Source organism: Pleurodeles waltl, chromosome 9 (assembly GCF_031143425.1).
Source record: "Pleurodeles waltl isolate 20211129_DDA chromosome 9, aPleWal1.hap1.20221129, whole genome shotgun sequence".
Lineage (NCBI taxonomy): Eukaryota > Metazoa > Chordata > Amphibia > Caudata > Salamandridae > Pleurodeles > Pleurodeles waltl.
Window position 1 is genome coordinate 715105253 of NC_090448.1, and position 22239 is coordinate 715127491.

Consider the following 22239-nt stretch of genomic DNA (forward strand, 5'->3'; position numbering starts at 1 on the left):
ACAAGAAACGGCGTCAGCATGATTCCCGGCGTCATTCGGATAGAGGTTGGTCCCGATCGAGGTCTCCATCCAGTCAGCGTCGTGCAACGTGGGAGGTTAGTCAGATGGTGACTCCATCACCTCCGCCTTCAAGCCTCTCCGGCGCCGTCAGTCTTTGAGGTGGTTGGGCCTCAGGAGAGTCCTCGCTTCTTGCCTAGAGTGCAGTCGGACATTCCAGACCCGACGCCACAGGAGGAACAGGGGTATCCTGCCTTTCCAGCTCAGAGTGCGGATCCATCGGCATTTTTAAATGCCATGTTCAACATTCTTAACTCTATGGCCACTGGTGGTGCACCGGCTGGTCCCACAGGTCCTTTGGCCTTTTTAATGGGCGCTCCGGCTCCATACAGACCAGCGCCGTTTATGACCTTTTTCCCTTCTGGAGGGTGTTGGTCTGTCGCCGGCGGTGACTTCTCCTGCGATAGCAGTGGTGCTGATGACATCGCCCCATATTCTTTTGACGCCGGTGAAGCGGGCCCGCGTGTCCTCGGCGCCGATGGATTTGGTTCCGGCGTCTGATGGATCCGGGGAGCGTGGTGTCTCCTGGTCTGCCGAGATCTTCGACGTCGGTGAATTCCATGTTGACGCCGAGAATTGAAGCCAGATTAAGGTCAAGGAGAAAGGCTCTGAGGCTTTTAGAGCAACAAGAGTATCAAAGGCAACTCCTGGAGGAAGGAGAAATTGCTGAGCCCCTGGGGACTATCAGGGTTTGGACTCGGCAAGTGGACTAGACAATTCCTCTGAGTGGGATCTAGCCTCTCCTGGGGAATTTACAGAGGAGGCAGCTTCTTTTCATTCTGTGGTAAGGAAGGCGGCAGATTTTCTGGACCTTCCACTACCATCTGCAGAGGTCAACACTAACATCCTAACTGAGGTCCTCCATCCTGCTTCAGCTGCTGCGGAGCCACTACTGCCTTTTAACGATGCTCTTACAGAGCCTATTCTAGAAGTCTGGAAGAAGCCTGTGACTTTGTCTGCTGTTAGCAGATCGGTTGCAAGGAGGTATAGAGTGGATCAAGGGGACCCAGGTTTCATGTCGAAACATCCGACCCCGGAGAGTTTGGTGGTCCAGGCTTAATGCTCATCTCATTCGGCTCCTTGTTCCTTCCCTGGTACGCCTTTAGACAGGGAATCCAAGAGGATGGGGCAGTCTGCCAAAAAGACCTTTTCTTCTTGTAGCATGGCCCTCAAATCTGTCAATGTGACTTGTGTTTTGGGCAGATACATACATGCTCTGATGGACGCGGCCAAGGCTGTGCTACCGGATCTGCCTTTGGAGATGCAGGGACTCCTGTCGGATGCTCAGGCTGCTGCTACACAAGTTATACAGTCGAGTCTGGACACTACAGACTCTGTGGCCAGAGCAATGGGCACTTCCATGGTCACCAGAAGACATGCATGGTTGAGGTCTTCTGGGTTCTGGACGTATGTCCAGATGACCCTCTTGGACCTGCCCTTTGATTGGGACAAATTGTTTGGGGCTAATGCTGACTCTGCATTGGAGCGCTTTAAGGAGAGTAGGGCTACTGCCAAGTCCTTGGGCCTCCAGGCTTCCACTGCCACCCCATTCAGATCTTATAGGAGGTTTAGGGGGTTCAGACGAGGAGCTTCCTTTCGTGGGAGACCCCAACCAGCAGGCCAACAACCCTCAAATCTGCCCTATAGATCCTATAGAGGGCAGGGTAGAGTTAGAACAAGAGGGGCCACCCAGCAGCACCCTGCCTCTTCCTCTTCCTCCGGGAGGGTGCAGCAAGGAAAGCAGCCTTAGTTCTCTCCGTAAATTATGTCTCATGTTTCTTCTGTAGGGGGAAGGTTATTTCATTTTCTCCGCGGGTGGGAGTTAATCACATCGAACTCCTGCGTCCTCAATATTGTGGGGAAAGGTTATGCCCTTCCTTTTCAGGTGTTTCCCCCTCCCATCCCTCCCCATCCATCCTTTTGCACAGAAGACCATCTCCTGTTGTTACAGCAGGAAGTTCTAGTCCTTTTGTCAAAAGGTGCAGTGGAGTTGGTTCCAGAGCAGGAAAGGTGTCAGGGTTGTTATTCAAAATATTTCCTGATCCCCAAGAAGGATGGTCATTTGAGGCCTATCCTGGACCTGAGGGTTTTGAATTGGTTCCTCAAACAGGAAAAATTCAAAATGCTGACTCTAGCACAGGTGCTCCTAGCGTTGAACACAGAGGATTGGATGCTGTCTGTCGACTTGCAGGATTCTTACTTTTATATCCCTATTCTGAATTCGCACAGGAAGTATCTCCGGTTTGTGTCCATGGGTTGCAACACTACCAGTTTGCGGTCCTTCCGTTTGGTCTTACTTCAGCACCTAGAGTCTTCACGAAGGAGATGGCGGTGGTTGCAGCAAGTCTCAGGAGGAAGGGAATAGCAGTATTCCCTTAACTAGTCGATTGGTTGATCAAAGCCAAGTCTCCAGAGCTTGAGCTGCATCACCTGCAGATGACAACCCAGTTGTTGTTCGATCTGGGATTTTCGGTAAACGTGCCCAAATCTCACCTGGAGCCCTCTCAATGCTTCCTGTTCATAGGGGCTGTACCAGATACAACATTGAATAGGGCCTTTCTTCCGCCTCAGCAGATGCAGGACATTCAGGTGTTGATGTTCCAAAGTGGAGCGTTCGTTCCTGTCCTCAAGGTCCTTCGTCTGCTAGGTCTGTTCGCTTCATGCATTCTGTTGGTCACTCATGCACGCTGGCACATGCGGGCTCTTCAGTGGTGCCTCCACAGGCAGTGGTTTCAACACAAAGGGGATCTCGAGGAGTCGATAACGATCTCCAGAGACACTGCAGCGGATCTACAATGGTGGGCTGTGGACGGCAATCTTTCCCAAGGAAGGCCGTTTTCACTACCATCTCCAGTGGCCACGGTTATAACGGATGCCTCCACTCTAGGGTGGGGAGCTTATCTGGGGGACGTGGAGATCAAGGGTCATTGGTCTCCAGTGGAACAGATGTTTCACATCAATCTGTTAGAATTGCGGGCGATATGTTTGGCTCTCAAGGCTTTTCTCCCCTTCCTTTGTGGTCAGTTGGTCCAAGTCCTGATGGACAACACTACTGCGATGTGGTACATCAACATGCAGGGAGGATTAGGGTTGTACCTTCTCTGCAGAGAGGCTCTGCGGCTCTGGTCCTGGGCACCGGACCATCGGATTTGCTTAGTAGCAAATCATTTTCCCGGGTTCTCAACATTCGTGTGGAAAGTCTCAGTCGGCACTTCTCGGCCGATCAAGAGTGGTGTCTTCATCCAGACCTGATCCTTTAAATCTTCCGGATGTCGGGATTTCCTCAGGGAGACATGTTTGCCACTCGGGAGAACGTGCACTGCCCGTCGTTCTGTAGCCTCCAGTATCCGGTGCAAGGAGTGTTGGGGGACGCGTTTCAGATGTCCTGAAACGGCCAGTTGCTTCACGCGTTTCCCCCCATACCCTTGATTCCTCAGGTTCTGAGGAAGATTCGCTAAGACCGGGCCAAGTCATCTTAATAGCTCCAGATTGGCCGAGAAGGGTGTGGTACACAGACCTTCTCCAACTCTCACTGTGCCCTCTGCTCCGTCTCCCTCACAGGGCAGACCTCCTCTTGCAGTCGCAGGGGCAGGTTCTACACCCCCACCTCCAGCGCCTGCACCTTGATGCCTGGAGATTGAACGGGGCAATCTGAGTTCCTTTTCTCTCCCGCCAGAAGTGGTGGACATTACTTTATCAGCCAGGTGACACTCCACCAAGACTGTCTATGCTGGCAGATGGGCAAAATTTGTTGCTTGGTGTGGAGATAAGCAAATTGATCCCTTACAAGCCCATTTGTCGGACGTTTTATTGTTTGCATTGTCCTTGGCGCAGAAGGGTTGTGCAGTTGCAACTGTCAAGAGCTATTTTTCGCACTGTCTGCCTTTCTGTGCCTTCCTGATCAACCTTCCTTGTTTAAGTCCCCTATAGTTGTAAGGTTCTTAAAAGGACTAACCAATAGGTTTCCTCCCACTCCGTTTGTTATGCCTCAGTGGGATTTGAATTTGGTTCTCACTTTTCTGATGGGTTCACCATTTGAACCTTTGCATTCTTGCCCGTTAAGGCTTTTGAAGACAGTTTTCCTCACAGCCATCACGTCTGCTAGGAATGTGATTGAGCTTCAGGCTCTTAGTGTTAAACCCCCTTTCACATCTTTTCATGCTGACAAGGTGATGCTGAGAACCAGGGCGGCTTTCCTACGGGCGGAGTTACTCCTTTTCATATGGGGCAATCCATAACACTCTCGTCCTTTTACCCTCCTCCCCATCCATTGAAAGAGGAGGAGAGACTACATCGGCTTGACCCAAGGAGAGCTTTGAGCTTTTTTATTGAAAGGACAATAGAATTTCGAGTGGACGATCAGCTCTTCATTGGCTATGTGGGGAAGAGGAAAGGCAAGGCAAGGCCGTCCACAAGAGAACACTGTCCAGGTGGGTCAATATTTGGATTAAAATCTATTATTCTTTGGCAAAGAAGGTTCCTCCTGTTGGAATTAGGTGCCATTCCACCAGGGCTAAGACAGCCACTTCAGCCTTGGGTAGAGGTGTTCCGGTGGAAGACATTTGTAAGGCCGCAACTGGGCTTCCTTCCACACTTTCGCTAAGCGTTATTGCTTGGACTCGGAAGTTAGGAGGGATGGCCATTTTGCACGGTCGATGCTACAAGATTTCTTGGTGTGACCACTCAGACGCCCACCTCCGAGAGTGGTACTGCTTTGGGACTCTATTCATAAGGTGAGGAATCCACAGGTAGTTGTATCCATCAGAAGAACAAGTTACTTACCTTTGGTAACGCTTTTTCTGGTGGATACACTAGCTACCTGTGGATTCCTCATGGTCCCACCCGCCTCCCCGTTGCCTGTCTGGTCATACCAAGTTTTCTTTGGGTGATTATTTAGGTATATGTATATATATATATTTACTGTTTATATTTGAATAAATATTATGTATTATATTTGATTGATGTATTTATGTTTGGTATGTGATGTCGGTGATAACCTGTTCGCCTCAAAGGCACGTTAAAAAATGGTGAAAACTGACATCAGCACGCTGGCGAGGACCTCTTATTGCCACAATGACGTCAGACGGAGTCGCGTGGGAGTCGAGCAATTGTGACGTCCTCGTCGACGTGGAGAGCTGGGAAGAAAGTTTCCGTTGAATGCTGGCACATTGGGAGAATTCATAAGGTGAGGAATCCACAAGTAGCTAGTGTATCCACCAGAAAAAGCGTTACCGAAGGTAAGTAACTTGTTCTTTTATGCCATAGTATGCTTATGCTGACATTTTGTGAGTTAGGTCTTGTGCTGCGCAACATGCTACTGTACACTTTGTTATGTAGAACTGGTATGTGACATTAACTACATGGTCGCTCACAAATAAAAATGGAAACATGGTTGAGAGTGCTTGTGTGGTTTGCCTAGAGTGACAGTTGTTGGAACTATTATAGACCCGCCCCTGATGTTATCTTGTGTTATGTTGTGTTACTTTAAGCAATTATTTTGGTTTTTCTACTACGGTGAGTTTAATTCACAAATGGCACTAGGGCTAACCTACTTGCATGGGTCGCCTAAGGTGCCGTTTGCTGGGAGCTAGTCTAGGGCCAAATCTGTTGTGATGTTTTGATATGGTATGTTACATTTTGCAATGTTATGCATGCTACATTAAAGATTATTCATAACATGACACTAGAGTAAACATGCCATGCATATTATGTTTTACTATGCATGCTACAGTTAAGATTATTCATAAAATGGCACTAGGGTAAACATGGCATGCATGGTTTGCCTAGCACCCCAGTTGTTCTGATTTAGTCAGAGGTTCTCTGCCTTCTCTCAACATTGTTTTGTCTGTCTTTCTCTTCTTCCATCTTTTTTCTTTGTTTGTTTTTCCATCTCTTGCAGAAAAATAAGTGCCTGTCCTCAAATATAAATGCGGTGGCCCCCACTGGCATCCACCGGCTCAAATTAACCTCTGGTCACCTCTGATGTGATGTTATGTTGAGAGGGGTATTATGTTATATTTGCTATGTTAGTATATGCCTGCTACAGTAAAGTTAATTCATAAAATAACACTAGGGTTCACCTAGGGTGCTGTTGCTGGGACTTGTCTAAGGACACCCCTGATGTTATGTAAAGGTCTGTTCTGTTATGACATGTTATGATGCATTATAATGTTCTTTCTAGGATAAAGTTAATTCATGAAAGGGAGCAAGGTTAAACATGGTTTGTATTTGAATGCTTCTGCTCTCTTCTTTTTAGCTAATGTGAAAGGTGGATAAGACCTCAAGGTAGCCCAAGGAAATAAAGTTGTGACTAAGAATTCAATTAGAGATGTGGCATAATGAGTTTTAAGCCTTGGCATCCATGGTAACCCCTGCCTGATTTCATCATGCACAATGCTTAGATTGTAAAGAAAAACATATAAAGTGCAGGTGCTCAAATTTGTTCTTCGAAGCCCACTCTCGGCTCTGGTCAATGCCGATGTTGCCGAATACTAAAGCTGCCCATTCTTGATTGCAGCTCTTACCTATTTATTTCACCACCATGCACATAACCCCTCTTTTTTGTTCAAAAGGGTTTTTATTCTTTTGTAATTTAACAAAACATAGAAATAAATCAGATTTCTGTACATATATTTTTTGTCTTATGCAAATGTAAAGAGGAAATAAAATAAATCAAATTCCATATACATACATGATCAAGCCTGTATTATATTAGGTAAAGTAATACAGAGAAGAGATAAAATAAGAGAGCGAGGAACGTAAAGAGAGAGGGAGAAGAAATAGAGTAAGATTCAGCATGATATTTCTATTAGTTACAGGTTACTTATAATATAAGGGTTGAAGATTAAATACTTAAGGGTGTCTTTTGGAATGAGCTCTGGGGATTTGTTTATGGAGTTTTATTGGAAGCAAAGAATTTATCCAAGGAGCCCCATACGGTGAGTGCGTGTGCATTCCACAGAGAACATTGGAGAGCAGTGTTATCCGCTCCGCGGATTTAAGTTATCCAGTTTAACCATGATGTAATGGTGGATTTCCAATTAGCGGTAACTGATTTGATTGCTGTTGTGAGCAGACGGTCAAGAAATAGGCGGTCCGGTTCATTTTTTATATTAGGATCTAGAAATCCCGTGATTAAGTATGAGAAATTGTTTTCTGGTTTAATGTAGAAAAGTTTGGAAATTAATAAAAATACTTCATTCCAGAACTTTTTGACCTGTCTGCAGAAAAATAATCAGGTGATGTAGGTCTCCTTTTTCTTCATGGCAGTTCCAACATGTAGGTGTATGTGCTTTGTTCGTTTCATGTTGGCGTGGAGGTGTCCAAAAAATATTGTGTATTAACCAAAATTTGGTTTTTGAGATTATAGGAGTAATTTTATGTAAGGTTACTGATCTCCAAATTTATATCCACTCTGGATCTGTAATTTCAGATTGCGCGTGGCCATTCCAGAGTTCTAGAGTTTTTCTGAATTTTTTGGTAGCTTGTGGTTGGAGAAAATGGTAAATTCTAGATACCTGTGCCCAAGTTTGGAGATTTTCCAAAGTAGGGGGAGGACAGAAGGGTCACCGTGGAGAGAGTGAGACTTAGTCAGTGCTACTTTAATTTTAAGAAAATTATAGAATTCCTTGTCCTCAATATGTTAAATTTCTTGTAAATTTGCAGAGGTAAAAGGGTTGGAGGGTGTGCCAAATTGTTTGGGGTAATAAATACCTTTATTTATCCATGATTGCCAGTGAGGAGTCTGACCTTTATACTTAATGTTTGGGTTGTACCAAAGAGAGGCAAGATTAGAAGATTTCAGTTTAGTTTGCAATTTATTGTCAGTTAAGAGTAATGCGCTTTTGATATTCATAAACATATATTTAGAGTATGGTATGTGTTTGTCGGTAGATGTGAGTAGGGTTGCCAGGTCTAAGTTTCCCAAAATTGCTTTTTCCACTTCAAGCCATTATAGAGTGTAGTTTTCTGGGGGTGAAAGCCAATAGGTTCCTTGTTTAGCAAGAAAGGCTGATTGGTAATTTTTAAAATTAGGTAGGTTGAGGCCACCCATTTTCTTGGGTATTCTTAATTTGTGTAAGGCTATTCTGGCTCTTTTGCCTTGCCATCTAAAATTATGGATCATTTTATCCCGTTTATGGTGGACATCGTCGGTGAGTGATGGGGGAGCATACGTATTAGGTAGTTAACCATGGGGATATCATCATCTTTATCATTTCGATGCAACCCCACCAGGTATTACATTTTGGTGACCAGCCTTCTAATAAATGTTTAATTTTTTTGAAGTTTAGATGCTCGTTGTGGTTTAGAGTGTCAATTAAATCCAACCCAAACTTGATTTCTTAGTACTTTATGTAGTTCAACTACCAGATTAGTCCTGAGTCCCCTATTAAGGTTTTAGAGCCTAACTGGTTCAGTGATTTCACCTCAGATGTGTCTCTATTTAGTTTGTATCCTGAGACTTGTGAGTAGTGTTAAATTGTGTCCATAAGTGCCTGTATGGATGAGTGATGGTTGTCAAAAAGCATTAAGATGTTATCTGCGTAGGCGGCCAATTTGATTGTTTTCCCATAAAAATCTATTCCTGATATTTGAGGATTTCTGTTAATGTCTAAAAGTATTGGTTCAAGAGCTAGTAGAAAAAGAGAGGGTGAAAGTGGGCAAACCCTGTCTTGTTCCTTTTTCAAGGTTAAATGGTAGGGATACCAGGCCATTTATGGAGATAGATGCTCTGGGGTTACTGTACATGGCCATGGTCATTCTTATGAAGTCATCTCTGAGATTAAAAGATCTAAGGGACTGTTTTAAGAATGTCAAAGAGACTTTATCGAAAGCCTTCCCGGCGTCCAGGGCTATAGCTATGGATGCTGAGGACAATTTCCTGGCTCTTTATGATGGATACAACTACCTGTGGATTCCTCACCTAATGAATACTCCCATTGCACCAGCATTCGACGGAAATCTTCTTCCTAGCTTCTGCACGTCGACGAGGACGTCACATTTGCCCATGCGACGCAGTCTGACGTCATACAGGCAATAAGAGGTCCTCGCCGACGTACCGACGTCAGTTCCCATTTTTCCGTGCCATTCGAAACGGTTATCTTCGAGGGAGCTACTGTTGCTGTTCGGCAGTTACAGTGTGTTTTTTGGCTGTGTTTTTTCTCTGAGGTTACTATGTCTCAGAGGAAGTCAGGTTTTAAGCCCTGTCGTGAGTGTGGGGGCAAAAGGTCGGTAACTGACCCACATTCTGACTGTTTGTGGTGTCTAAGTTCCGATCATGATGTGGCCAGGTGTGATTCATGTCAGCATATGAATCCAAAAGCCCTGAAGGAGCGTGAGGCCAAACTTTTTATGGCGAAGTCGAAGAAAAAGGAGAAGAGGCACCATCGAAAATCCTCCTCACCGAAGTCTCATTGGCGTCATCGAGACTCCCGGCGCCGGTCGAGTAAAGAGAGGTCTCGGTCGAGGTCGCCGTCAACTCGGCGTCGGAAGACTTGGGAGGTCAGTCCCACAGTCACTCCCCATCCGTCGACGCCGTTGCCTTCTCCAGCCTTGCCGACTTAGCCCGGATCTTCGGGCCAACCGCCTTCAGTATTTGAGGTTCCACAGCCTCAAATGTTCTCTCCGACGCTGCAGACGTCGAGGCCGGCGTCGGTGTCGCCTTCAATCCAGGCACCCCAGTATCCGGCTTTTCCGGCCCCTGGAGCCGATAATACTGCATTTTTAAATGCAATGTTTTCCATCTTTCAGCAGATGGCTCCAGGTGGCGCCCCGGCTGGGCCTTCGGGTCCTTTGGCTTTTAACTTGGGTGCTCCGGCTCCGCTACGACCAGCACCCTTCATGCCCTTTCTCCCCCTGGGGAACGTGGGCTCGGCGCCGGTGTCGGCTCAGGTGGCTCCAGAGACTTCGGCTCCGGGGGTTTCGACTCCAGTGGCTTTGGTGTTTCGGCCATTGAGGCCGTCTAGGGCTTCGGCTACTCCGAAGCAGTCTTTCCTCCATCCGACTCCTGGTTCGGCGCCGAAGCTACCTGTGGCGCCTGTTGACCCGGCGTCGGACGGATCCGGTGATCGGCGTCGTTCTTCGACATCTGCTGACGCCATGTCGACGCCGAGGATTGAGGAGAGGCTGCACTCGAGGAGACGTGCTCGCCGTCTCCTGGAAGAACAAGAGTATCAGCAGAACCTGGAGGAAGGAGAAATTGAAGATTCCGGTGAGGGTCTTCATGGGCTGGACACCGCTAGTGGCCTTGATACTTCCCCTGAGTGGGACTTGTCATCTCCGGGGGAGTATACTGAAGAGGCGGCCACTTTTCATGCTGTTATAAAGAAGGCAGCTAACTTTCTGGAACTGCCTTTGCCGGTGACTGAGGCGAAGCAGAATCTGCTGACAGAGGTGTTGCATCCGGCCTCTACATCAGCAGAACCTCTTTTGCCGTTCAACGAGGCGCTGTTGGAACCTGTGTTGGAGGTCTGGAAGAAGCCGGTGTCTTCTTCGGCTGTCAATAGGTCTGTGGCCAGGAGGTATAGGCCTACACCGGCTGACCCTGGCTTTCTTACAAGACACCCAACGCCTGAAAGCTTGGTGGTCCAGGCTTCCTGCTCGGCAAGGTCTGCGCCTGGGTCTTTTCCATCAGTGCCATCGGACAGAGACTCCAAGAAGATGGACATGCAATCCAAAAAGGTGTTCTCGTCCTGTAGCATGGCATTAAAGTCCACCAATGCTACGTGTATTTTAGGGAGGTATATTTATGCTCTGATGGACGAAATAACATCTACGCATACAGAGGTTCCTCAAGGGCTGCTGAATCTCGTGTCGGACGCTCAAGCTGCTGCAATCCAGGTTATCCAATCTGGGTTGGATACAACTGACTCTGTGGCTAGAGCGATGGGCATGGCTGTAGTTACGAGAAGACAGACTTGGCTTCGTAACTCAGGGTTTTCATCAGATGTGCAGTCGACCCTGCTGGACCTCCCTTTTGATGGAGACAAGCTCTTTGGTGCCAAGGCAGATTCGGCCTTGGAGAGGTTTAAGGAGAGCAGGGCCACGGCCAAGTCGTTAGGATTACAAGCCACTTCTTCTGCCTCCTCCAGATTTTTTAGGAGGTTTCGAGGATTTGGTCGTGGCTCATCCTCCTCTTCCTTTCGGGGGAAATTCCAGCAGCCTACCTCTTCTCTCACCTATAGATCTTTTAGAGGGAGGGGTAGAGTCCGTACCAGGGGAGCCTCTCAGCAGCACTCTGCCTCTTCCTCTTCCTCTGGAGGGGTGCAGCAGGGGAAGCAGCCTTAGGCTTCCACCAATTCCCACTCACTCCTCTCCTGTAGGGGGAAGGTTACTGTATTTTCTTCACAAGTGGGAGGTCATCACATCAGACGCCTGGGTTACCAGCATTGTGAGAAAAGGCTACACCCTTCCCTTTCGGGAGTTTCCGCCCCCCTTCCCGCCCCGTCCATCTTATTGTTCAGAAGAACACCTCCTGTTGTTAGAACAGGAGGTTCAAGTCCTCCTTTTAAAGGGCGCGGTGGAGTTGGTTCCAGAGCAGGAAAAGGGTCAAGGTTGTTATTCAAGGTACTTCCTGATTCCCAAGAAGGATGGTCGGTTGAGACCAATCCTGGACCTGAGGATTTTGAATTGGTTCCTCAAACAGGAAAAGTTCAAGATTCTGACCCTAGCTCAGGTGCTTTTGGCGTTGAACAAGGGAGATTGGATGGTGTCTGTCGACTTGCAGGATGCTTATTTTCATATCCCGATACTCAAGTCGCACAGGAAGTATCTCCGATTTGTGGTAGGGTCGCAGCACTATCAGTTTGCGGTCCTCCCGTTTGGTCTTACTTCAGCACCTCGAGTCTTCACGAAGGTGATGTCGGTGGTTGCGGCAGAGCTCAGAAGGAAGGGGATAGCAGTATTCCCTTACCTGGACGACTGGTTGATCAAAGCCAAGTCCCCGGAGCTTGTGTTGCATCATCTGCAGTCGACAACCCAGTTGTTGTTCGACCTGGGCTTTTCGGTGAACGTGCCCAAATCTCACTTAGAGCCCTCTCAGCACCTCCTGTTCATAGGGGCAGTACTGGATACAACATTGAATCGAGCCTTTCCTCCGCCTCAGCGGATGCAAGACATTCGGGCGTTGGCTCCAATGTTTCAAAGTGGAGCGGTCATTCCAGTCCTCAAGGTCCTACGTCTGCTCGGTCTGTTTGCCTCCTGCATACTGTTGGTCACGCATGCTCGCTGGCACATGAGGGCTCTTCAGTGGTGCCTCCGAAGGCAGTGGTCTCAACACAAAGGGGATCTCGAAGGTTCTGTCAAGGTCTCCAGAGATGCTTCCACGGATTTGAAGTGGTGGATTGCGGACGACAATCTTTCCCAGGGAAGGCCGTTCACGCAGCCTCCACCAGTGACCACGGTCATAACGGATGCTTCCACTCTAGGGTGGGGAGCTCATCTGGGGGACCTGGAGATCAAAGGACTTTGGTCTCCAGAGGAACAGATGTTTCATATCAATCTGTTAGAGTTACGGGCTGTGCGGCTGGCTCTCAAGGCCTTCCTCCCATCCCTTCGCGGTCAGTCGGTTCAGGTCCTGACGGACAACACTACCACTATGTGGTATATAAACAAACAGGGGGGAGTGGGGTCATACCTTCTCTGCAGAAAAGCTCTTCGACTATGGTCCTGGGCAAAGGACCCTCAGATTTTCTTGGTAGCAAATCATCTGGCCGGAGTCTTGAATGTACGTGCGGACAATCTCAGTCGCCATTTCTCCGCCGACCACGAGTGGCGTCTCCATCCAGATCAAGTCCGTTTAATCTTCCAGATGTGGGGGTTTCCTCGGATAGATCTGTTTGCCACCCGGGAGAACTCGCACTGCCCGTTATTCTGCAGCCTCCAGTATCCGGTGCAAGGAGCGTTGGGGGACGCGTTTCAGAGGACCTGGTGCGACCAGTTGCTTTACGCGTTTCCCCCCATACCCTTGATTCCTCGAGTATTGAGGAAAATACGCCAAGACCGGGCCCAAGTAATCTTAATTGCTCCAGATTGGCCAAGGAGGGTGTGGTATTCCGACCTTCTCCAACTCTCACTGTGTCCTCCGCTCCGTCTCCCTCTCAGGGCAGACCTCCTCTCGCAGGGGCAGGTTTTACACCCCAACCTCCAGAGCCTGCACCTTCATGCCTGGAGATTGAACGGGGCAACCTGAGTTCCTTTTCTCTTCCGCCTGATGTAGTGGATGTTATCTTAGCGGCCAGGCGACACTCCACTAAATCTATCTACGCTAATAGGTGGTCTAAATTTGTGGTATGGTGTGGCGTGAGACAGATTGATCCCTTACGTGCTCATTTGTCAGACGTTTTATCTTTTGCTTTGTCTTTAGCACAGAGGGGTTGTGCAGTGGCTACCGTTAAGGGTTACTTGTCTGCTTTGTCCGCCTTCATTTGTCTTCCAGACCAGCCTTCATTATTTAAATCTCCTATAGTACTTAGATTCTTGAAGGGCCTTATGAATAAATTCCCTCCAACTCCTTTCGTTATGCCTCAATGGGATTTGTCCTTGGTCCTAACTTTCCTTATGGGGTCCCCTTTTGAGCCTATGCATTCTTGCCCCTTAAGATTGTTAGTTCTTAAAACAGTTTTCCTGGTTGCTATAACTTCTGCAAGGAGAGTGAGTGAGTTGCAGGCTCTATCTGTAAAACCCCCTTATACAACTTTTTATGGGGATAAGGTGGTGTTGAGGACCAAGGCTGCTTTCCTTCCGAAGGTTGTTTCACCCTTTCATTTGGCCCAGACAATTACTCTGTCCACGTTTTATCCTCCGCCTCATCCTTCAAAGGAAGAAGAGAGACTACACCGCTTGGACCCAAAGAGGACAAAGGATTTCAGGCTGGAGGATCAGCTTTTCATCGGATACGTGGGAAAGAGGAGAGGAAAGGCAGTCCACAAGAGAACACTCTCCAGGTGGGTTGTTCTTTGCATTAAAATGTGTTACTCTTTAGCAAAGAAGGATCCTCCTGATGGTATTAGAGCTCATTCCACCAGAGCTAAGTCGGCCACTTCGGCCTTGGCCAGAGGTGTTCCTGTGGTTGACATCTGCAAGGCCGCAACTTGGTCGTCCCTTCATACTTTTGCGAAACATTACTGTTTGGACTCTGAGGTCAGAAGGGACGGCCATTTTGTACGGTCAGTGCTGCAGGATTTCTTGGTTTGACCATTCAGGCACCCACCACCGAGCGCGGTACTGCTTTGGGACTCTATTCATTAGGTGAGGAATCCACAGGTAGTTGTATCCATCAGAAGAACGAGTTACTTACCTTCGGTAACTACTTTTCTGGTGGATACATTAGCTACCTGTGGATTCCTCACGGGAGCCACCCAACTCCCCGTTGCCTGTTTGGTCTAACCAAGTAATTCTTGAGTGTGCTCCTCTTGGCTTTGAGGATGGGTATAGGTTATGTATATATATGTGTATATATATGTATTTATATATATATTTTTATATATAGTTTATATATTTATTTACTTGTTTTAAAAAAATAAAAAATTTTATTAAATTAGTAGACCGACTTCTCACAATGATGTGTTGTTTACAATGTCATTAAATATTGCTATTGTCTTTTCATCTCAATGCATTATTGTTCTCAGGCACGTAAAAAATTTTGATACTGATGTCGGCACGTCGGCGAGGACCTCTTATTGCCTGTATGACGTCAGACGGCGTTGCATGGTCAAATGTGACGTCCTCGTCGACGTGCAGAAGCTAGGAAGAAGATTTCCGTTGAATGCTGGCGCAATGGGAGTATTCATTAGGTGAGGAATCCACAGGTAGCTAATGTATCCACCAGAAAAGTTGTTACCGAAGGTAAGTAATTCGTTCTTCTATGACATGACATGGCATAGCAGGCGGGTATTATCATTGGCCATCCTGTTGTTTAAAAACCCTACCTGGGAGTTACTGGTTTGCTTCTGGCGGTAAAGGTTAAGTCGTTTGGCTAGAATTTTTGCATAGATTTTACAGTCGAGATTTATTAACAAGATTGGTTTATAATTATTTGGTGGTAGTAGTAGATCCCATCTTTGGGAATGACAACTATGTTTGCTTCAGCGGGTGCACCATTAATTTTCCCAGAGAAGGCTTATGTATTGTATAGTCTGATAGAGTGGGTTGAAGGGAGTTGGTGAATGTTTTGTAAAATTTGGCATTGAAACCATCGGGTCCTGGGCCTTATTATCTTTTAGTGTGTTAATAGCCTCGTTGATCTCAGTTGTAGAGATTGGTTTGGCTAATACTTCTTTATCTTCTCCAGATAGTTTGTTCGATCTGTAATTTATTTAAATACTCTTTACGCTGTTCGACTGTAAGTTGGTTATCCTCAGATTATAGCTCCATATAAAATTGTCTAAATGTGTCTAATTTTTTGAAGGTTGGTGTAGATGGGGTTCAGCTTATCTTTGATTGAAGTTATGTTCTTTTGATTTTGTTTGTGTTTGAGGTATGATGCGAGCATTTTTCTTGCTTTGTTGGCCTCAAAGAGTTTGAGGTCTTTAAATGTATTGATCCATACGCCTGCTCGTTTGCTGAGTATTCTAATATATTCATATTTCTTTGTGGCAAGTTTGGTGAGGATCTGTTTGTCCAGTGTTTTGATATGGGAGGATTCTAAGAGGATAATCTCATTCTCCAGTTCCACTAGAGATTTATTTTTCTCCTTATTGATTCTAGTTTTCATTTCTGTTAATGTACCTCTTAATGTTGCTTTAAGAGCGTCCCAAAGAGTTTGTATAGGTACATCCGGGGAGGAGTTATTCGTGAGATCAGAAATTGACCTTTCAATTCTCTTTGAGTTCTCTTGGTCGTTTAAAATCTTATTGTTGAAACACCATTTTTTTATACGGGTGCTAGAGTTGGTCCCAGTTAGTAGTGTATTGATGCATGTGTGGTCAGAAATTATTATTGGTGAAATATTTGTTTGATCAATAAGGTGAGTATGGGAACCCGAGATGAGGATATAGTCTATTCTTGTGTATTAATTATGAGGAGTAAAATAAAAGGTATAATCTCTCTAGTCAGGGTGTTGGAGTCTCCATGTATCTTTAAGGTCTTATTTAGTGCAAATATCCTTTAGGAACTTTTGTGATTTAGGCGGACGATAATTACAAGAGGATTGTCAACCGTGGTATCTAGTGGGAGGTTGAAATCTCCAGCTACAGTTAGAATATCATTAGTAAGTAGCTGGTCTAATTTTCTTGAAATTGTATTCCCGAAATCACATCATCAATATTTGGGCTGTATATGTTAACAACATGTAATCTAGTCTCATCTTTCTTTGTTGTTATGACCCATTTTCCCTCTGCAACAGAGATATGGGATTCAGTAATTAAATTGACTTTTTTTGGAGATCATTGTGATTACTCCTTTTTTTTTTTTTTTAGACTGCCGGAGAACATTGTACATCACCAATCCAATTGTTTTTGATTTTGAGAGCTTCTGTTTCTGAAATCCTTGCCTCCAGCAGGAGGATAATATCTAGTTTGGTCTTGTATAGATAGTTCATTATTTTGTTAACGTTTTATTGGATTATTAATACCCTTAATGTTCAAAGATACAGTATTGATATTGTCTATCGTATTAGTATTATCCATAATTGTATGTTTTATGATAAAGATGCATAGTGATGTGCATCAAAAATAATGGGCCTGGAATGAAGGTGGCATCACTAGAAAAAATAAGTTACAATTATTCCTATGTGGGATGGGTATGTTTGGAGGTATGGGCTATAATTGGTACACAACAGTTGAATGTGTTTATCATTCCTGCTTTCACAATAAAGTAAAGTAATCCAGTAGGTGTTATATGTGTAGGGATCAAAACGCGTATTGTCTAAAGTCTTGTGAGATGAGGTCCTAGAAATGCTATATTGAATGGAATAATTTAAGTCTAGTGTGAGTATCGCACTCGTAACAACCCTAAGATTTCTAGCTAATAGGTGTAAACGAGAAAAGAAAGAAAATGGAGAATGAAAAACGAAAAACAGTAAAAATAATAATAACGCCCACACCACCCCTATGTCCTACCCCCCCAACTTTCTACAAACACCATGGAGTGGGAGACAAACAAGAGTCAACATCCCTTGAGGCAGCGCGGAGTATAGATTGTAATATGCACATTGTATGCCACTATTATGGTTGATATTCAGAGGGAAGGTCACGTATATATATATATATATATATATACATATATATATATATATATATCAAAACAAGGCCCTTTCAGGGTTAGAGTGACGCATAAATTATGCAAAAAAAAAAGGAGAACTCTGGGAAGTTCCCAAATTTAGGTGGAGAGCAGCTCTAGTAAGGAGCACCCTGCAACACCAGCGACACTCTAGATTTGCTCACCTCAAATGTCTGCTTATCTAGCAAAGTTTTTAAGCATAGGATCATCCCAGTGCTATCCATGCCGAGCTAGATAATGACAAAGTCTTTTGCCATTTGTACAGCAAAATCTTTAAGCATAGGATTGACACAGTGTCATCCTCGCCGAGCTGTAAAATGACAAAAGACTTTGCAGAGTGCTAAAGAGCATTCAAAAGCCCTCAATATCGGTGAGACTAGAGCACTTTTAAGTGACATGATTCAGGTTTTCCTTTTGTTTGACAGGGCTCTAGCTACATCCATTTCTTGTCCAGCCAGTTCATCTAGGAACGTTTTTAAAGCATTGTGATCATTGAAGATTTAGTGTTTTCCGTCCATGGTGATTCTGAATTTTGCTGGACCTGCAAAATAAAATATAATTTTCATATCTTTGATTCTATCACATAAAGCCAAGAAACCTTTTCCCGTATCTACTATCATTTTGGGGTAGTCCTGTGAGATGTAGGTTTTAGATCCATTCTAGTTAATGTGGTTATTTTTACGCATGTAGAGCAATACTGCTTTGGCATGTCGGAAATGCAGAGGTTTGCAAACTATTGGTCTGTATTTACTCAGAGGTCCATAGGGATGTTTGAATGTTGGAACCTTCTGTGCCCTTTCCAGTTAACTTTTTTGTCAAATTGGAGGCCTGTAACTAGAGGTAACCACTGTTCAAGGATGGAAACTCAGATATTGGGGGCGGGACCTCATTACGTTCAGATCCTTCAGGAACCCAAAAAATTCTCAGGTTACCCCTCCTATTCCGGTCTTTCAAATCAGCAATGTATTTTTTCATAAATTTTGTTATTGATTGTAAGAAGAGAAGATCCTTGTTAGATTTGTTGTTGACGTCTTCCAGGTCACTGATTGTTTGTTCTGCTTCTAATATTTTATTGTTGACAGAGTTTATATCCTCCCTGATAGCCATTAGTTCAAGCTGCATGGAGTCCGTGTTTATTTTTGTAGATTTAGCAAGGTCGTGCACTTACAACAGTTTTTTGAGAATCCTATCCATCATACTGTTTGTATCAGCCTTGCTATTAATCCTGAGTCCGGAAAGGTTGGTTCCGCTTTGGAACGTTTAGCATGAGGTTTAGGTTTCTTCTCAGCCTTATTAAGTTCCGTTGTTCTTGAGTGATAGAATGGGTTAAGGGTTAATAATGATATGCCGTTTTTGTATGAGTAGCAAACACAAACTGAGTCCTAATTTTGTTCATTTACCACATTCACCGAGATTTTCTGGCCCTTGCATTACCTCCACAACCAGTCTAGGCCTAAAGAGTTCCAAAGTTCTAGATTTGTGAAACTAAACTGTGATGGCTCGTCTAGTTCGAAATGTTTAGCTTTCATCAAAGGTCGAGTTCTCTGGAATGAGTGCATCGTTTATTTCATTCACAGATATTCCACATATATTTTGAACATAGCAAAGAAGAAAAATATTCTTAGTTTCGGTTTAGGTGCAATTTTAAGGTCAGGCAAATCGAGTTTTAGATGGGCAATTTGTTTTCTTCACGCAGACGATATGACTTGCAAAGTAAATGAATAAATGCATCAATTTCTAGCTTGGATAAGCGCAAGGTGGGCAAACTTTGTACAGAAGTCTTCAAAAGATTCAGTCAAACAATGTGCCAGTTTCGGAACACTGCCATTTTAGGATGTCCGCGTTGATTGCAATGAGAGGAAAAAAGTCCGTTAAAGTGTCTAGATTAGCTCTGACCTCTGGTCTTCACATATATGGAAGGAGCCTTTCTGACATCCGAATCTTGTAATTGTCAAACGTCTGCCGATCTCAGAGAGGCAGAAACGGTCAAAAATTGCTCTGTGTCGCCGGGAAGGACTGAGTCAAGCACCCATGCACTTCTTCGTCCAAGCCACGCCCCCCACAAAACACCTCTTTATCGCTTTCCTGCAGATTCGTGTTTTTAGGTCGAGCATGCAAGCACTCTAACCTGCTGTAATCTGTCTGTAGGTTTTTAATCATGCCGCCCCCACGTCCATCACTATCACTCGTTCATCTGCCTGCCTTTCAAAAATCCTTTGTTATCCCTTATAAATGCTATACGTTTGTCCCTCCTTGGGGCAGTTTGGTTACCGCCTTGGACATCGACCCTGTTACATGGATAATTGCACGATTGCCGAGACATTTAACTGTGAGCAAACTTCTTTTTCTTTTTGTGTCTCTCCTTCGCGCCCATGCTCATGGCAGCTGCAGCGCTTTGAATCGGCTCGCTATGTCAACTGTTTTCATTTTCAATTTAAATGGCAATAAAAGTCCAGTTAAGTATTTACAACTTTAACAGCTCTAACGGGAGCAAATGCGAGACCCATTGCAAATGCTTGTTCTTTTTCTAACTGGATTTAAAGGCCCAATTTCGACACCGCCTTAGTAAAGACCTGTCTCAAGACACCATCTCCTTCTTTAATTCAGTCATTAACAAGTGGATATCAGCTTTAGTTGCCATGCCCTCCATGCTTCTTTGGGGGCCAATTCAGCCATCTTGCCCACTAAGTTCAAAGAAGCTCCAGTAAGGAGTCTTTTAGCTGATTTTTGTTTGACTCGCAATAAGTCTTTCATATTTGCTGGCTTCTGTGTCGTGGGGCGGACTGATTACATTGTCTGTAATCCCCTCTTGTTAAGTGAGCAGTCTGATGGTAACTCTTCCAGTTAACCCAAATTAATTATCCCCATCTGATTTGTGTAATCATTGTTGAGGGAATCCTCTTTTTCTATAGATTTGGTCTATGCACCTGTTCATCTGATTTCAGGCTCTTCTGAGATACAGTCCTCATCTGTTGCAAACAAAGGGGACTCTGCATTGGCTAAGTGTTTAGGAGACCATATAGGCTTATGTCATTGTCACCTTCATTTAAGTCTCTCCTCTCACTATTTTAGTCTCCCAGTGCAAGAGTGTTTGTTGCCATCTTTGCTCTTTATTAGTCCCCAGTGCTATCTGCAGAGTGTGCCTTACCTGCAGGCTATAGATGTTCCACCCCATCTGAGGGTACATTGTAGATTGGCCATCAGTCTCACCTGGATCTCTGTCTGCCCCTCCAGCTGGGTAGCAGAGAGAGCCAGCTCCAGAATCAATCTGTCTGGGCACCTCTCCCTGGATCCTCTTTAGGGGAGACCAGGACCAGCGTGTGCTCTGAGCAGTGTCCATTCCAGCCTTTTGCTTCACTGCCAGGGTCCTTCAGCCCTACTGTCTCTTCAGTGGATTCTCTCTATGCTCCCACAGCTGAACCGTGGGGACTAGTCTTAGCCTCACCTCAGCATAGGCCTGCCAAGCAGATGTCTTAAGCAGTCAATTCGATCTCTCTCAAAGCAATGGCATTGCAGTGGGCACCATCTTGGATCATGTTCGTAGGCGCTGAAGGAGCCCCATCCATATGCGTAATTTCCTTGCGATTGTTGGGCACAGGACAGCCAAATCTTAGTTGCCAGGGAGCACCCCACATCAGAGTCTAGGACTATCTTGCTCATCTGCCTGTCTACGTTGAGGTGGGTTGGGGTGAGCCCAGCTCTAGTAGCTCAGCAAGGACCCTGCTTAATAGATCTTTATTGCAGCCACGTCCTTTGCCCTTCTCTTTCTTTCATCCCTCCGGACCACTCTCCTTACACCAGAGCACGCTTTCCAACACACACCTCGATTTTGGAGGCTGAAGTCCGCACCCTCACCATGCTAAGGCAAAGGGTCATTGTGTTGCATAAAGTAGGACTTTGACGTAGTTCTACAAGGCTTGCTTTACCATCCACAGATGACACAAGTGAACTCAGTTCATTAGCGCTGAATGTGAAAGGTTATTGCAGCCCTGCAGAACCCAACACAATACATAGCGGAAGTTGAGATATTGCTTTTGGGTCACTAGCAATCCCTACAATATGATTAGGGGCACAGTGGTAACAGAAATAAACCTACTTCGGTGTTACACACTCACACTGCCACTCTCACACTGCACTAAGAAGAGTAGACACTTCTAACTAAAAGCATTTATTACAACAAAACAAACCTATTTCTCAGCGCATCTAAAATAACCACACAGGATATAATAAAAACAGTTAGAAGGCATGTTGTGAACAACTGGAGTAAAATGAAAATGTTTAACTTGATTAAAATGTCATCTGAAACCCAACACCCTAAAACCTACTTCTATGCACTAAGCTAAGATAGCATGGGGAGTAGAGCAACTTGTAGTATAGAGTTTTCTTAGGGAGAAGTGACATACTGCATACCTTTTGACAGCAAGAGCTATTGTTATCAGCGGAGGTGTACAAACCGTGTTCCCTACTAAGGGCAAACACAAGCTCCGATAGCAGCTTTCCTCTGGCACGTAGCATTTCCGGTGTGTGCTGGCAGTAGATGAGACCACCTCTGCAAGAATCTTGTGCGATAGTCGGGGCGAAATACCTCTTCTGACAAGTGGCATTCCTTCTATATCAAATCTTATCAGAGACTGGAATTTCTGACATAAGTTTAGGAATGTCTGATATAGATTATGTGCATCAAGGTGTGCATTCTAGACCTTTCCTTATTAACATATAAGGTGAAAGGATGTCAATTCAAACTACACTGTTTTGGCTATATGTCTGGATTTGTTCTTTTTTGACCTTGACATGGTAATAATTAGACACTGTCCCAGACTGATGTTGCATCAGGTGTTACATCTATGCCATTAGTCAAATGACTGGACATTTTCACGGTTCTTAAGAAGATAATGTCGGACAGTGTCTCGTCCGTGCCAGACATGAGAATGATTTTGCATAAATCGGGAAAAAATGAGATTTACA

General features: G+C 45.1%; 1 protein-coding gene across 3 annotated transcripts in view; it reads left to right on the plus strand.

The window, feature by feature from the left end:
• CCS (copper chaperone for superoxide dismutase) overlaps window positions 1–22239 on the plus strand; it is a 782455-nt gene that overhangs the window by 445741 nt on the left and 314475 nt on the right. The gene's annotated exons all lie outside the window — the stretch shown is intronic.